At 46.6% G+C, this 15,896-nt stretch overlaps 1 long non-coding RNA gene across 2 annotated transcripts; it reads left to right on the plus strand.

Moving 5' to 3' along the window:
* Positions 1–12,862: 12,862 nt before the first annotated feature.
* Positions 12,863–15,450, plus strand: LOC120107801. 2 transcript variants are annotated; one of them, XR_005509435.1, is made up of 5 exons: positions 12,863–12,995; positions 13,119–13,200; positions 13,291–13,326; positions 13,415–13,772; positions 15,097–15,450. It is a non-coding gene; the product is annotated as an uncharacterized LOC120107801 (long non-coding RNA). The 2 variants fall into 2 exon arrangements; XR_005509434.1 differs by having other exon boundaries at positions 13,291–13,772.
* The last annotated feature ends 446 nt before the right edge of the window (positions 15,451–15,896 follow it).

Below are 15,896 nucleotides of genomic sequence, written 5' to 3' on the forward strand. Positions count from 1 at the left end.
GGAGCAGGATTCATCCTCACCAGCCCGGAGGGGGTGGTCGCCGAGCAAGCCTTGCGCCTCGAGTTTCCCGCTTCAAATAATATAGCGGAGTATGAGGCACTTGTCGCCGGGCTCAAGCTAGCCAAAGAGCTAGGAATAAAGGACTTGAGGCCTTCAATGATTCTCAGCTCGTCGTCAACCAAATTGTGGGCGACTTCGAAGCCAGAGACCCGACCATGCAGAAGTATCTTCAGAAGTACGGGATCTCGCCTCGACCTTGGAATCCTTTCATATTCACATATTGCCAGGTCGGAGAATCTTAGGGCCGACCAGCTATCAAAGCTGGCGTCCTCTCGCATGAGCGAGCTTCCCAAAGAGGCGGTACTGGAATATCTCCAAAAGCCCAGTACAGACGAGCCCGAGCAGACCCTTGCACCGAGTTCGAGCCAAGCTGGATGGACGAGCTCACCAGCTACCTGCAAGATGAAGTCCTCCCCACTGATGAACAAGAGGCTCGTCGAAATCAAGTGCCTCGCCACCCGGTATATACTGTACGAGGGAAAGCTCTATCGGAGGTCCTTCACCTCTCCCCTCCTCAGATGCCTCCGCCCCAACGGAGGCTGATTACGCCATGCGTGAAGTCCACGAAGGAATCTGCGGAAACCATCTAGGAGGGCGAGCATTAGCCACAAAATTCTGCGCCAAGGATATTATTGGCCGACACTCCAGAAGGATGCTATGGACTTCGTCCAAAGATGTGACCGGTGCCAAAGGAACGCCAATATTCAACGCCGGCCCTCGGCTCCTTTGACTTCTATCAGCTCTCCTTGGCCTTTTGCCCAATGGGGAATTGACATTCTCGGGCCATTTCCACTGGCCACCGGACAAAGAAAGTTCCTGGTCGTCTCCATCGACTACTTCACTAAGTGGGTAGAAGCGAGCCCCTTGTCCGGATCACCGAGCAGAAGATGCGGGATTTCGTCTGAAAGTCCATTATCTGCAGATTCGGGCTTCCCCGCATCCTTATCTCTGACAACGGTCGCCAGTTCGACAACATCCATTTCAGAGAGTTCTGCTCCGAGCTTGGCATCGACCATCGCTTCACCTCGGTCGCGCACCCTCAGACGAACGGAGAAACCGAGGTAACAAATCGTACTATTTTGCAGGGTCTCAAAGCCAGGCTCGACAAATCCAAAGGGCAATGGGTCGAAGACCTATACAATGTCCTGTGGGCGTACCGGACTACGTTCTGCGTCCCCACCGGCGAGACTCCCTTCAACTTGACCTATGGGACGGAGGCCGTCATTCCACTGGAGATTGGACTTCCCTCTCCAAGAGTCGAGCACCACGATGCCAGCTCCAACTCTTCGCAGCTCGAAAGCAACCTCGACCTGATCGAGGAAACAAGGGAGTCGCCCGAGTTCGTATGGCGAGGTACCAGCAAAAGACAGCTCAGTACTACAACGAGAGGGTCAAAGTCAAATCTTTCAGACCAGGGGAGCTTGTCCTCAGAAGAGCTGAAGCCTCCCGACCAACTGAGCAAGGGAAGCTGCCCCGAACTGGGAAGGACCATACCGAGTCACGCGCATCCGCCGACCCGAGACTTATCAGCTAGAGTCCCTAGACGAGACTCTCATTCCGCGGAGCTGGAGCTCTGAAAATCTCCGCGTGTACCATCAGTAGAACCCCAAGGGGTTCCTCATTATTCGATTATTGAATTTCATTCTATGGATTTTCATTCATAATTAATTTATGATTTCCGAGCTCACCGATTTTTCTTGATTATCTCATGGTGTCAGGTTTATCTCTCCTCCCCTGACCACGGTCGGAATGCCCTGCCACAACGGGATGCCCCGATCCGTCGGGATGGCCCGAGACGTCGGGGTGCGGTCTTAAGTGAGCCAGACGAGCTCGGCTCGTTCTCCATCGGCTTCCATCGTCGAGCTCGGCTCGTGCTCCCCGACTATGAGTTACGGTCCTCTCTGACCAGACGAGCTCGGCTCGTTCGCCTACCCTGACCACGGTCAGGATGCCTCGAGACGTCGGGATGCCCCGATTCATCGGGATGCCCTGAGACGTCAGGATGCCCCATATATTGGGATGCCCTGCCACAACGGGAATGCCCCGATCCGTCGGGATGGCCCGAGACGTCGGGGTGCGGTCTTAAGTGACCAGACGAGCTCGGCTCGTTCTCCATCGGCTTCCACCATCGAGCTCGGCTCGTGCTCCCCGACTATGAGTTGCGGTCCTCTCTGACCAGACGAGCTCGGCTCGTTCGCCTACCCTGACCACGGTCAGGATGCCTCGAGACGTCGGATGCCCCGATCCGTCGGGATGCCCCGAGACGTCGGGATGCCCCGAGACGTCGGGATGCCCCGGCTAAAGGGATGCTCGAGACGTCGAGATGAGTTGCGGTCCTCTCTGACCAGACGAGCTCGGCTCGTTCTCCATCGGCTTCCACCGTCGAGCTCGGCTCGTGCTCCCCGACTATGAGTTGCGGTCCTCTCTGACCAGACGAGCTCGGCTCGTTCGCCTACCCTGACCACGGTCAAGATGACCCTGGACAGGATGCCCCGAGACGTCGGGATGCCCCAGTTACCGGGATGGCCCAAGACGTCGGGGTGCGGTCTTAGGTGACCAGACGAGCTCGGCTCGTTCTCCATCGGCTTCCACCGTCGAGCTCGGCTCGTGCTCCCCGACTATGAGTTGCGGTCCTCTCTGACCAGACGAGCTCGGCTCGTTCGCCTACCTTGACTACGGTCAGGATGCTCCGAGACGTCGGGATGCCCCGGTTACCGGGATGCCCCAATACGTTGGGACGTGGTCTTCATTGACCAAACGAGCTCGGCTCGTTCTCCACCGACTTCAACCCACGAGCTCGGCTCGTTCTCTCTGCCGACGTCCTCGAGGAACGGATCCGAGCAGAGGAGCGTCTTCGGTCGCCTCGGCGCAAGGACGCACTTGGTACCAGGTACCCATTCATTTAATGTCTTCACATTATTTTATTCTTGGACTTCTCTCTGCCGACGTCCTTGAAGAACGGGCCCCGAGCAGAGGAGCGTCTTCGGTCGCCTCGGCGCAAGGACGCACTTGGTACCAGGTACCCATTTATTTAATGTCTTCACATTATTTTATCCTTGGATTTCTCTCTGCCGACGTCCTCGAGGAACGGACCCCGAGCAGAGGAGCATCTTCGGTCGTCTCGGCGCAAGGATGCACTTGGTACCAGGTACCCATTTATTTAATGTCTTCACATTATTTTATTCTTGGACTTCTCTCTGCCGACGTCCTTGAAGAACGGACCCCGAGCAGAGGAGCGTCTTCAGTCGCCTCGGCGCGAGGACGCACACGGTACAAGGTACCCATTTATGCTTTTACATTAATGTTTTTACATTATCTATTGTCCTCGGATCTCTGCCGACGTCCTCAAAAAATGGACTCCGAGCAGAAGAGCATTTTCAATCGCCTCGGCGAAAGAATGCTCACGACACCAAACTACTATACTATGGTGAATCCTTGTCACGAGCTGACGAGTATTCAACCCAATTGGTGGGAAAGAATCTGGTCCGCCCTGGTAACTCGAGGCCTCGGACCCAAAGTTCACTAACTTCGTTAAAATTTAAGTCCCAGAGGCCGCCTTAGGGCTTGGTCCAATTCTGGACTAAGCTCGGAAAGACTCACCGAGACCAAATCCCTTTGGCATAAGCGTTGAAAGACCGAGCAGCGGAGCTCGGCAAGCCGAACCTAAAAGCCCTGTGGCGGGTAAAAGCTGAGGCCCTAGAGCCCACATCCTCGGAACCTAAAACGGATCCGAGCAGAGAAACTTGGACTACAATAGGCGAGTTTCCGAAAAAGATATTCATTCCAAAAAGCCCGTAGGCTAAGTTCGAAAATTCAGGTTTGGCCCTTACAAGTATGGGGGGCCATCCCGACTTAAACAAAATAAAGCAAAAATTACACTAAGATTCGAGCTCGACCACTTCGGCTTCAGCAGTGCCAGGAGTGGTTGGCTCAGCAGCCGGACCCCCTCGGTGGCCTCGGCAGCGATAGGAGTAGCCTCGGAGGCGACCTCGGTCCACTTCGGGGACGGCTACGGCCGCTTCGGTCCCCGGAGTTTCTGCCTCCGCAGCCGGCCTTTCGACCCCTGCTCCCGGCTGGAGCAGATTTATATCAAAATCCGGGAGGAGCTGCCGCAGTTGGTTGCGGAAATTCCGGAAGCCCTGGATTAGCCCATTCACGCCCTCCTCTTCTAGGAGGTCGCGAAACTCCGCCGATTCGCGGAAGAGCCTCACCGCGTTCTGAGCCTGCTCTCGAGCCTCGAGCTCCCGGGCTTCATGATAGGCGGCCTTCCGCTCAAGGTCCCTTAGCCCCCGCTCGAGCTCTAAGTGGCGGCCGCGGGCATTCTCCACCTCCTGCCCGCGGGCGGCCAGCGCCTGCTCGGCCTTGGCCAGGCGGCTTTCTGCGGCGCGCAGCTCGGACCTCGTCAATGCGTGCGCGCCCTTCTCCTCCTCAAGCTCTGCGGTCAGAGCTCGGACTCCCTCCTCGGATGCTCCAACTTTTCCTTGGAGCACCTGACGTTCGGCCTCGGCGGCTTGGTACTTCGCCTCGGCGGCTAGGTACCTCGCCCTGGGCCTCGTCGTAACTGCGCTGGGACCTCTGGGCCTTCTCCCGGTATTCTTGGACTAGGTGCATCAGCATCTCCGTCTCGTGCAAACGCTATAAAAGAGACGAAAAGAAAAACGTAAGGCGCCACTAGTAAAAAATCTATACAGATTACACAGGAGGAAATTTTACTTACCCGAACGGCGTTGCAGCGAGTAATGTCCATGAAAGCATTGTAGCTCATGGACTGCATCGCGGCCCGGTCAGCCGGGAGCAGCGTGAGCCGAAATACTTCGCGCGCTACTCGAGGATCTTCGAGGGCTGAATCGCCCTCGAACACCGACCAGGTGGGTGCAAAAGGCACCCGCTCTTCCGAGCCTGACGAACCCGGGAGGCCAGCGTCGGTTGGCCTAGGTGGAGCCAACCCCAAAGCTCCCTGACTGCTCCCTGGTTCGGAGCTAGGGGGCTGGGGTCGGACGAGCGGCCGATCTGACCGCCGCACGACTATAGCGGGCCGTGCAAGCACGGGACCCGCGGATCTCCTCCCTGATCGGCAACTGAAGCATCCTGCCGACCAGGAACTTGCGCTAAAGGCGCCGGGCACGGGGGCGCCCCTGAGGCTCCCCTGGAGCCCGAGCCCCCGGAATCCGCGCCGTCCCTCCCGACCAGCATCGGGGCGCGCGGGGCGAGAAGGGCCCGCCTCGGGATGTGCGGGACGAGAGGGGCCCGCCTCGGGATGCGCGGGGCGGCAAGGAACGCCTCGGCTACTGCCGCCGCCGAGGGAATCGAGGTTGCCGAGACCTTTTGCTTCTTCCTCGGCTCGGTGGGCTCACCCGAGAGCTCGGCTGCCCTCTTCTGGTAGCGGGCGTAGAGGACCTCGCTCTTGGTCACCATCTTGGCGATGTCTGCAAAGACGAAACAAAATTAGAACATTAGAACAATTAAGGAAATGAAAGAGGCATTGCTATTATCCTTACCCTGAGGACGTGCCGAGCTCAGCCCCACGTTCACCAGAGCGTCCTCACTAATGAGGCCGTTCAGCAAGATCCCGTCCCGAAGGCCGCGGATGGTGTCGAGGGTCTCCTGCTCACGCGGAGAAAGCTGGAGGGGCCTGTTGATGGACTTAAGATGGGTAGGCCCCCACCTGGGGTCAAACCCCCAGGACCGTTCAGAGCCAAGGAAGAAGAACTTCTCCTTCCAGCCATGAATGGACGAAGGGGCACCATGGAAGAGTGGCCGACCCGCCCGAAGGGCGATGTAAAGCCACTCCCCGTCTCCCGGATTCGACTTGAAGACAAAAAGTCGCCGGAAAATGTTAACAGAGGTCGGAATCCCCTGCAGTAAACACAGTGACAGGAAACCCATCACTGTCCTCCAAGCATTCGGAGTGAGTTGCGCCGGGACCAACCGGCATACTGTCAGCAACTCATTCACGAAGCTGTGAAGAGGAAATCGGAGGCCGGCCCAGAGTGACTCCTGGTGCACTCCGATCCGGCCTACCGGAGGATCAGTTATCCGATCCCTTCGCCTGGCGGGTTCCAAACGGAACCCCTGAAGAGGGAAAAACCATTCTTCGGTCATTTCGACCTCCAGGACGCTCATGGTGGATACGACTTCACTGGGGAGAGAACCCATTGTAGGGGAAGAAAAGGATTAAAAAAGCAAAAAGGACAACCTGGGGAAGATGCCGGAGAAAAGGGACTTCGGTCTGAGGAAGACTGGAAGAATAGAAAGCTGGAAGCAGAAAACAATAGGAAGAGGACAGAGGGCCAGGGGAGAGTTTAAATAGACCTCCTCAACGGCCCGGATCAGTGAGAAAAATGCTGTATCCTGTTTAGATGACGACGCGTGTCGGTCCAAAAGACAGAACGGCGCATTTAATTAGGGCTAGCGCTTCGGACGCCGAAGCGCCCCATCGGATCGTGCGGCCCCATCATGAGCCCACGACGCGAGGACGCTTCGCAAAAAGCGTCCCAATAATGAGACTTTTCGGGAAGGAAGAGACGCCGCCTATTAAAGACACCTCGAAGCGCTTGATAATTCAAAATGCGCAATAAATTAGGATTTTCGGAATCCGTAATGACCCAACTGGAGCTACTTCCCACGTTCCAGCTGGTAGCCAACTGGAACTCGGAAGTCGGGGGGTAGTGTTGGGGGAAAAACCCCAAGTCATACCGTCACGGAGGCGCTCGGCCAACGGGCGCCGGCCAAAGAGTGCCAACCGGAAAGGCGCTCGGCCGAAGAGTGCCGACCAGCAGGGTGCTCGGCTAGAGAGCACCGACCAGAGAGAGCGCCAAGAAGAGGCGCCCAACCAAAATGACCAAGTAGGGATGCTCGGCCAGAAAGGCGCTCGACCGAAGAGTGCCGATCAGCAGGGTGCCCGGCTAGAGAACGCCGACCAGAGAAAGTGCTTGCCTAAAGAGCGCCGACCAGGAAACCAACCAAAGAGCGCAAGTAAAGATGCTCGCCCAAAGGGCGCCGAGCAGAAGTACTATGAAGCAACCCCGCCACAGGGCGCCCCATTGGGCGACCAGCTCGGCTCGGCACCCCTGCCGAGCCGATTGCCTTGGACCAAATGTTCAACTTCCGCCTAACCGTCTAAGCCTGAGGGACCTGACAACTCCACTACAACCTGCCGCTATCTCCAAGCTATCAAGGCATAAGATCTCCGCAGGTATTCGGCACGACCTGCTATTAATGCATGAGACCCCCTCGAGTCTCCGATGCACTCAGTCATTTAATGAACACGGCTCAAGGCGATCTCCGGATCACTGAACCATCAAAGCGTATGGCTCTCCCTGACCGCCGGTTCACTCGGTAATAAATGCACTTACCATCCACGGACCCCAGGCCTACCACGGCCGGCGGTTCAACCACCCCAACAGGTCCGATCGACCGTGACAACTCCCTGGTTCCGGTCTGATTCGACCTTATTTTCCACCACGCCATTAATGGGCCCAAATCGTGCCCAATTATTACAAAACAGGACAAACCTCCTGTTACCTCCCAGGTAACAAAAATCCTCCTATAAAAGGAAACCTGGAGGGAAAAAGGAAGGGAGGACCAAAAACAGGAGGAAAAATCCGAAGCTGGAGAGAACCCTCCTAGACCGGGTGGAGAGAAGTAAACAACACAGACAATTGAGGAAACTGATCCTCTTGATCTTATCCAAATATTCTCTCTGTCTTCTCCACATACTCTCTTTCCTGCTCTCTCCACATATTTGCCCCCTCTGACTTAAGCATCGGAGGGCCGGCGCCGGGGAGCCCGGCCATCGGTTTTCTTGCAGGACTTACGCCCCCCAGGAGGACGTCACCCGCCGGCACGCCATCGACCACCGCTCCTACGGCGGACTTGCACCCCTCCAGGAGGACGCCACCAGCCGGCGCACGGTCATCCACTGTCCCTGCGGCGGAGCCCCTCCTTCCCCTGGCTTCGTGGCGGCCCCCGGGTCCAATTTCCAGCAACAGATACCAACATAGGGAAAGCAAGTAGACAAATGGGACCAGCCTTGGCCCTACATGGAACCATTTTGGACTTTAAAAAAAAGGTTCATTAGGCCATTTGTACCTTCAAGTTTTCGACCTAGGCATGGTTTATCTTAAAATGCATACAACTATCTACGTATAGTTTCTGAATTTTGTAACTTTGAGTTGCATTTTGTTCAAATTAAAATTTCTCATAAGCTAGGCTTATATTGATTATTGACTGATTTTATTTTGGTTTATTATGGAATACGAGCTAAGTTATCATCTGAATAAATATTTAAGAAGTATATAATTAATTTGTGATCATATGATTATTTTGGATTCTATTATCTTAGTCATGTAGTGTAGTGAGTGTTGGTGCAAGTTTGATTTAGTTAATAAGCTCTATAATAGGTGTTATTAGCATTACTAACTAGGCTATATCCCACTCCACTCCTATATATATATTTGTCTGTAGAGAAACTCAAGAGCATCAATGTCTCTATGTTTTTAGGATGCATCAATTCCATTGAGGCGACATGCATCAAGAAAGACAAGGAGAGAAAGATCTACTCCAATTTTGAACTTTCTTCTTCTGAAAAATCCCACCATAGTGATCATCAATAGCTGCATAGAGCTCTCAAGGTACGTTTCGATCTTTTCTGATTTTTTTTATTTTTTTTTGTGTTCTAATCTTCCGTACAATGTCCATGAATAATCCTATAGTTCAAGCCATTTTTTCTTTAATTTTTTTTGTAGTTTATGGAATCAGCAAATTGAGCGAAGGCGGCCACTTCGCGATATTGTGCCAATTCCAGTTTTGAACTACCGCGGACTTGTTTCGTTTTTTGGTTCAAAACAAGAAAATTCATCATGATTCCTCTTCAAGCCATGTATCAGGTACCTCTTTCTTTTTGGTTCGGTTTTGCTATTTCAGAAGAAGGGCTCATAGGACATCATGGATGTTGACAAATCCAGTCGGTGCTTCTATGGATGTTCATTGTATGAGGTAAGCTTATCTCCCCTTTGAGCTTTCATGAATGCCCCCACTTCTGATTGGGGTATATGAGCTGGGAAAAAAAGTAGACCAGAAAGATAGAGATTAAGTGCCAGAGCTAATTAGGGATGGATTCTTTGAATTGCATCTACCTATCCACAAAAGTAGTCTAATAATTAGGTGTCAGTACTTTTACCAAGCTTGAAGCCAACGCTTTGTGGTCCAACCTTGAACACATCCATTTGCACTCCTGGTAATTGGGATGACTGAGACCTCCTAGTCCCTAATAAATACTGAGCACATGGAATCTAACTATGTGATGCTAAAATAAGGGCATGACCATGTTAACAAAAAAGAAGAAGAATAAAAAAAAATCTTTGGCTCCGGAGGAACTTGACCGAGTTGGTCCCAGCTTATCTCGGAAAAGAAATTACATCAGTTGGGTCTCCAGTCGACGCGTGCAGACTTTGTACAATTAAATCAGAGAAAATTCAAGGAGGACAAGTTGGTGGATGGCAAGACGAAGTGATGGAGTCGCATTCAAAATTTTCCAATCAATGCCACCGGGGCCCACCCCCATCCAATTTTCCAATCCCTCTGAAACATCGCTCGAGTAGATGCTTGGCTAGAAAACAATTACATGCGATCCCACCTGTGACCTTCTCGATCTCACATTTGGTATGGCAGCATCGATATCTCTTTGACACGATCAGAACCAGTTAGCTTCAATTGGATTCTCCGGCTCGACCAAATAACCGCTTAGCTCCATGCCAAGCTGAATCTTCTTGCCTCGAACAACGTCCGCTCGTTCGGACGGTTATAGAATATTCCGCTAAAGTTACAGCCTGTGTGGTCTTAGGCTGCAGTTATAACCAAATCTCATATGCTTACAGCAGAATCTCTAGGGATTCTGTGTTCCTCAACTATAAAAAAGATCCAAAAACCCTTGTCTCTCTTCTTCTTTCTTCAAGCTCGTTTGATTCACGGAAAGCATTTTTCCTCCTAGGACTATGATTCTTGGAAAACAGATTTCTGAAAAGAATATGCCTGAAAAAGTACTTTTGAAATGTTTGGTTGACAATGAAAATGTGACAAATTTCCAGAGTGTTTATGTTTGGTTGACCATCCATTTTTCTGAAAAAATTATATATAATTTTAATTATACCCTTAATAAAAATAAGGTCTTTAATGCATTTTAATACTGAAGGGCTTTTTTTGAAAAAAAATAAAAATGGAGTGATTTTCGGAAAAGTAACTTTTTTATGTTTTTCATTGGAAAGACTTTTTCATGAAACGTGTAAGTCATATTCTCATGGAAATACAACTTTTTCGTCTCTCTCCTTTAAAAACTCCAATCAAATAAGAGGTAACGCATTACTTTTCCGTTGACCACACCTTTTCTCCTTTTTTTTTCTGCGAACCAAATGAGCCCTTTTTTCTATATCGGAACAATCTCTCTGACTTAAGCATTAGAAGGTCTGGCTGAAGTAAAGCTCCGACGAGGTTTCTAACATTTTCATAGTCTTGCTTATCGATAGAAGTGGCCCACATTAGTGATCCAAAGATTGGCTACAGCAACAAGTATCATGATTTTGAGTTACGGTCATATAAGCAAATAGATGTGCATTGGTCCTTCCAACGCAATTCTCAACATCATCACGGAATAATAAAAACTGTAGTCTACGATTTGAGTGCAAGGATGTACATACTATTTTGCCTTCTCCTCGTATTGTCACTACTCTTACTACTTTTTTTTTTTTTTTTTTTGGTAGAAACGGCATTTCATATAACTCTTACTACTTATTTTAAATGGATGATAATAATATAATTGGAAAGAAAATTATCATAGATTTAATTATTTGTTTAGGATGAATGGCCTATCATCAGAGGTGATATTCTTTAAAAGCAGAAATTTTGAGCTAGTTAGTCTTGATTTTAATGAGTTGGTCTTAGGGTTGTCCATAAAAGCCATGTAACTTGATTTTAATAATATGGTCTTAGGCATAGCTTGTACGTACTGTTAATAGGCATAGCTTGAAAAACATATAAATTAAGAACAAGAGATGGAGTAAGGTTAGAGCTTGGACGTAACCATTCTCACCACTTGTCCTATCATGTTAGAGCCAAATCTAAGATATTAGTCTTTGTATTTTATTTTATTTTATTTACTTTTTCCTTTTTCATATTTTAAGGGATTTCACTGACATCCAAATTTTGTCTTCATTTCATATAAAAAATGATACAAGTTGGTTCTCTACCAAATTTAGTACGAGGACATCCAACAACAACTAATGCTCTTTATATACATACATACATACATACATATATATATATATAATTATTTAATAGATCAGATGAATTATACTGTTTTAATATGAATACAACTAAAAAAAGAAAAAAGAAAAAATCAAAAAAAAAAGAGATGGCGTAAAAGTAGAGGGGTAGTCTGGTCCACCAGAGAATCGGGCACATCTTGCTTTGTTAAAGGAATAAAATGTAGGAAAGAGACATAAAGGAGCAACTTGCGCCTGTTGGAATAGGCTATGGTAAGATCCTCTTGGCCTTAGCTCTAATGCTACTCTCTCTTTTCTTAAGGTTCTTTTTTTTTTTTAAGGGAGTCTCTTTTGTGATGTGAATCCTTCCATTACAAAGTAGCCTTATGATTCAAAGATGATTCTATTGAATTCTTAACTTGGTGGGAACCCTCCGTTGATTGATGCCATATTTTTGACAGCCGCATGCACAATATTCTCCATGGAGCATATGTTACATGAAAATGATTGTCTTGGTTTTCCAAGATTTATGCTCCCTCTCTCTGTGTGTGTGAGAGTTTGTATGTATATGTTTTTTTTTTAAAGAGATTATCTTCTGTAATTGGATTTTTACCAATTAGAAAGTGTTTTGTGATTTTAAAAGCATTCTACTCAATTGTCAACTTGATATCAATGCTTTATCAATTGATACTAAATATTTGACATTCACATGCATAATATTCTTCATAGAGCTTATGTTAGAACAAACTCTAGCATGATCTTGTTGGTTTTTGGAGTCCCTATTCTTTTTCCCTCTTTGATTTTTGCCTTTTTATTTAAAAATGCAGGTGACTTCTACAATTGGAAACTTGCAAGTCAGAAGCAGTCTCATTATTCAAAAATTATTATACTCAATTATTAGATATATGTCAACTCTAATTTAGACTAATGATAGATTTCTGGCATCCATGTGTTTAGTATTCTCCACATGTTTATTATTCCCCCAAACCATCTGCAATGTCTTCTTCATAGTATTTATGTTTATATAGTTTTCTTCAATATTAAGCATAATGTTTGCAGAATTTTGTTTCAAATTGGTTCATTTACTTATTATTTCTGATGTGAAATTGGATGCACTTCCCTTAGCAATCTTGTGCTCATCTTTTTCTAGACCCCTTTCAAATTAGGATCCTGAGGGTTGCCTTCTAGTTTGATAAGCTCAAGCTGCTTGACAACCAACATGATAAAGTATCATTTCTTCAATAGTTACTTGGCAATTCGTTATCATAACAAGTGAATACTAACTAAAACTTGGCTTAAATATACATCTAAATAATAAATCAAGGTATATGTTTTTGCAGTTGACTAGTAGCTTCTTTATGACACTACAAGAAAAAGGAGATTTTCCGACGCTAGGGAGAAGCGTCGGGAAATTTTGGTTCAGCGACAAACTTTACCGACGCTTCTAAAAAACATCGGAAAAGCTTTGGAATCAACGACGCTAAAGTTTGGACCTACAACGACGCTTATAAGCGTCGTCGGAGGCCAAATCTATTTAAATATCAGCCCCCTCTCGATTGATGCCCTAGTTTTTTTCCTCTCCTCCCCTCCTCCCTCTAGCGCCGACATCAATCCACCGGGAGTCCTCTTATTGTCTTCACTCTCCTGAAACCCTTAAACCATCGCCACTCTCACCAGGTAAAAGCCTTCTCCTTCTCCTTCACCGGGAGATATACCTCTCCTGATTCAAAATCCTGCTTCTCCTTCTCCTTTTCTTATTTTTCCTCTTTTGCTTTCACTTTTTCTTCTTTTTTTCCTCAGGTAATGGCGAAATATTTCAAGATATACTCTAAAAAGAAAGGACAAAGGCCGAGTCCCGCGAATCAAATTTTGAATCATTGAGGTATATCATTTTTTTGTGCCCCTCTTTTCTTCTTTTTTAATTGACCGTCTTATAAGAGTAGTAGCTCTGGCTTCTCCATTTTGTTTGCAGAAAGGGTTCAAGAAAGGTCTTGATGGCCGCCTCTTGGTATTTTTTTTTTCTTATCTTTCTTTAATAAAGTTTTATGTGCATGGTTATTGTCCCTTTGCCTTAATTATCACATGTTTTCTTGAAGAAAATCGGTGCCTGGGAGTAATGCAAGGTGATTTCGTTGACTTGATCTACAAAATTTTGGTTCTATCCTTTCTTGGAGTTCTTGATCTCCTTCTTACTTTTGTTTACTAATGTACGATTGGCTGCCTTATGGAGGGCCCAATCCGTTGATCAATTGTTTCAATTCTATTCTATTAACTGGTATCTTAAATGAACAGGGATATTAAGATTTCTATTTTGCACTTGTCTAATCTTGGACGATAATTCTCTATGTTGCATGGCTGGATGTGGAAGAGAAGGAAAGTGGCAGGCAGTTCTAAAAGCACTTGTGCAAAGGTTTATAATGAACCGATGGGTATCGTTGTCGGTCTATAATTAAGGTAAGGAAAAGATCACTAGATTGCTAGATTCCATTGCTTGGTGATCTGGAATTTTGTTTTCAAGGCGAAGGCTGGAGAAGAGCCTTCCTTTCAGCATATTGTTTGATATGAAAATTGAGTCCTCCTGTGAAATGAAAATTTGACAATGTTCCATGGATTTGGAAGGCTATCAGTAAAAATCTTGTCCATTTTAGAACTGCTTGAGATTTAAGCTGGGAAGTGGGAAGCTCATTCATTTCTAGGAGGACTCTTAGGCTGGCCATGTCCAGGATTGATGTAAGAAGGAATAGGGATACTGAAGAAAATAACTTTTTTAAAAAAAATTAAATACATTAGCCGACACTTATAAGCGTCGGCTTTGAGTCTTTTAGCGACGCTTTTAAGCGTCGCTAAAAACTGATCTTTTACGATGCTTTCCAAAAGCGTCGGAAAAAACTTTTTCCACTCAGGTATCGCCGACGCTTCTGCGACGCTTTGTTTAGCGTCGGTCGAACTTTAGCCGACGCTTATAAGCGTCGGTAAAGGTCATAAAAAACGCCGGGAAATCTTCTTTTTCTTGTAGTGTGATGTTGCAAATCTTTGCCTAAAGACTTTGGATTTGAAGAACTAGATGATGATTAAGCAGAAGGTTGAGAGATTCAATAATTTTCTAGTAATACTCTCATAGACATGCATGTTAGTCTGTCCTTAAGGGAAATTAATACGCAAGGTGACTTATAGGTTTGACCAACTACAACCAAAGGAGTGATACTTTTCATCCTTAATCAACACTGATTTGTTATCAGATATTTTTTAAGTCCTCATTTTCAGTTTGTCCCATCTGAGAAGTCAGTCCTACTTTAGGTTTTCTTTAATTTAAAATCTTAAATTTTTGTAATTTTAGCAGAACTACAGAAACTAGAATATTATTCTCAAGCCCTTTCCTGCACATTGATTTTGTAACTCTGGTACCTCACCGCAGCTTTCTTGTAGCTCAATTTTGGAACCACAGATCTACAGCATAAATTTACTTGATGCCATACCACAGCCTTTTACACTTTATAGTGCCAATAATCTCTGTTATGTAACCTCTCACTCTTATATTATTCCATAGGCCTTTCTGTGGAGTACATATTTGTGCACCTCATAGTATAATAACTCAGTATATTCAAAGATATTTGAGCCAAGGTCTCATAATCATGTCTTCTTATCTTTACAAACATCTATATTTCTCTCTGCTCTCATTGTAAACCATACGTCTTTGTTAGCAAATTTTTGGCAAAAGCATGTTTAAGCATACTCATTGTTTGAAAATACTGCTAATTCTGAAGCTAATTTGTTTCAGGATGCAGTAAGAAAGGGGACTGCTGGTTGAAACTTTGATAGAGCACACCTTGGGTCAAATTGTTCTTTCTGATGCAACAAAACGTCAACTTCTATATCAGTTTGTACTTGTAATATTATCTTATAGCTGGAAGCTCTCAACTTTGTGCGAATGACTGTGTAGATCATGCTAGAGTATTACGTGAAATTGGTTATAGCCTCTAAAATGGAATGACAAGAAGGACTCTTAGTGTGGATCTCTAGTAGCCGGGTGCAGGCCTCTTGTTGAAATCTCTGTATCACATTTATGTTAACATCTAGCTCATAATAGTGGACTAACTTGCTGCCAATGTAACCTTCCTGGTTACCCTCAGAATTCTAAGGAACAACTTAATTTCATGTTAGAGTTAATAAAACAATAACATAGGTTGCTGATATATTGTGTTATTGTAGTGGACATTCTGTCACAAGGCAGGTTTCATATGCAGATTATTGTTGCATCTAGTTTCATTTACCCAAGTTTTTCTTCTCATGTTAGCTTATGCTAAGAAATAGAGGACCTGTAACTATGCTGTGTGGTTGTTTATATACATGAACTTTGGATTATTTGTAGTTTGACTACTGTTCTTTGAGATACTTGCATAACATGCCTAAGATGCATGGCTTCCAATAACCATTGCTTGCTTTAAAATCTATGCTGTTAGATCACTTTATATTCTGTGATGTACATTAAACTTTAATATTTTCTCCCCATTAGATTGTCTTCCACAAATGTGAATGATGCTGAAAATGAGAATGATGTGATTGGAGTGGGGAGCAACA

Source organism: Phoenix dactylifera, unplaced genomic scaffold (assembly GCF_009389715.1).
Source record: "Phoenix dactylifera cultivar Barhee BC4 unplaced genomic scaffold, palm_55x_up_171113_PBpolish2nd_filt_p 001026F, whole genome shotgun sequence".
Classification (NCBI taxonomy): Eukaryota; Viridiplantae; Streptophyta; class Magnoliopsida; order Arecales; family Arecaceae; genus Phoenix; species Phoenix dactylifera.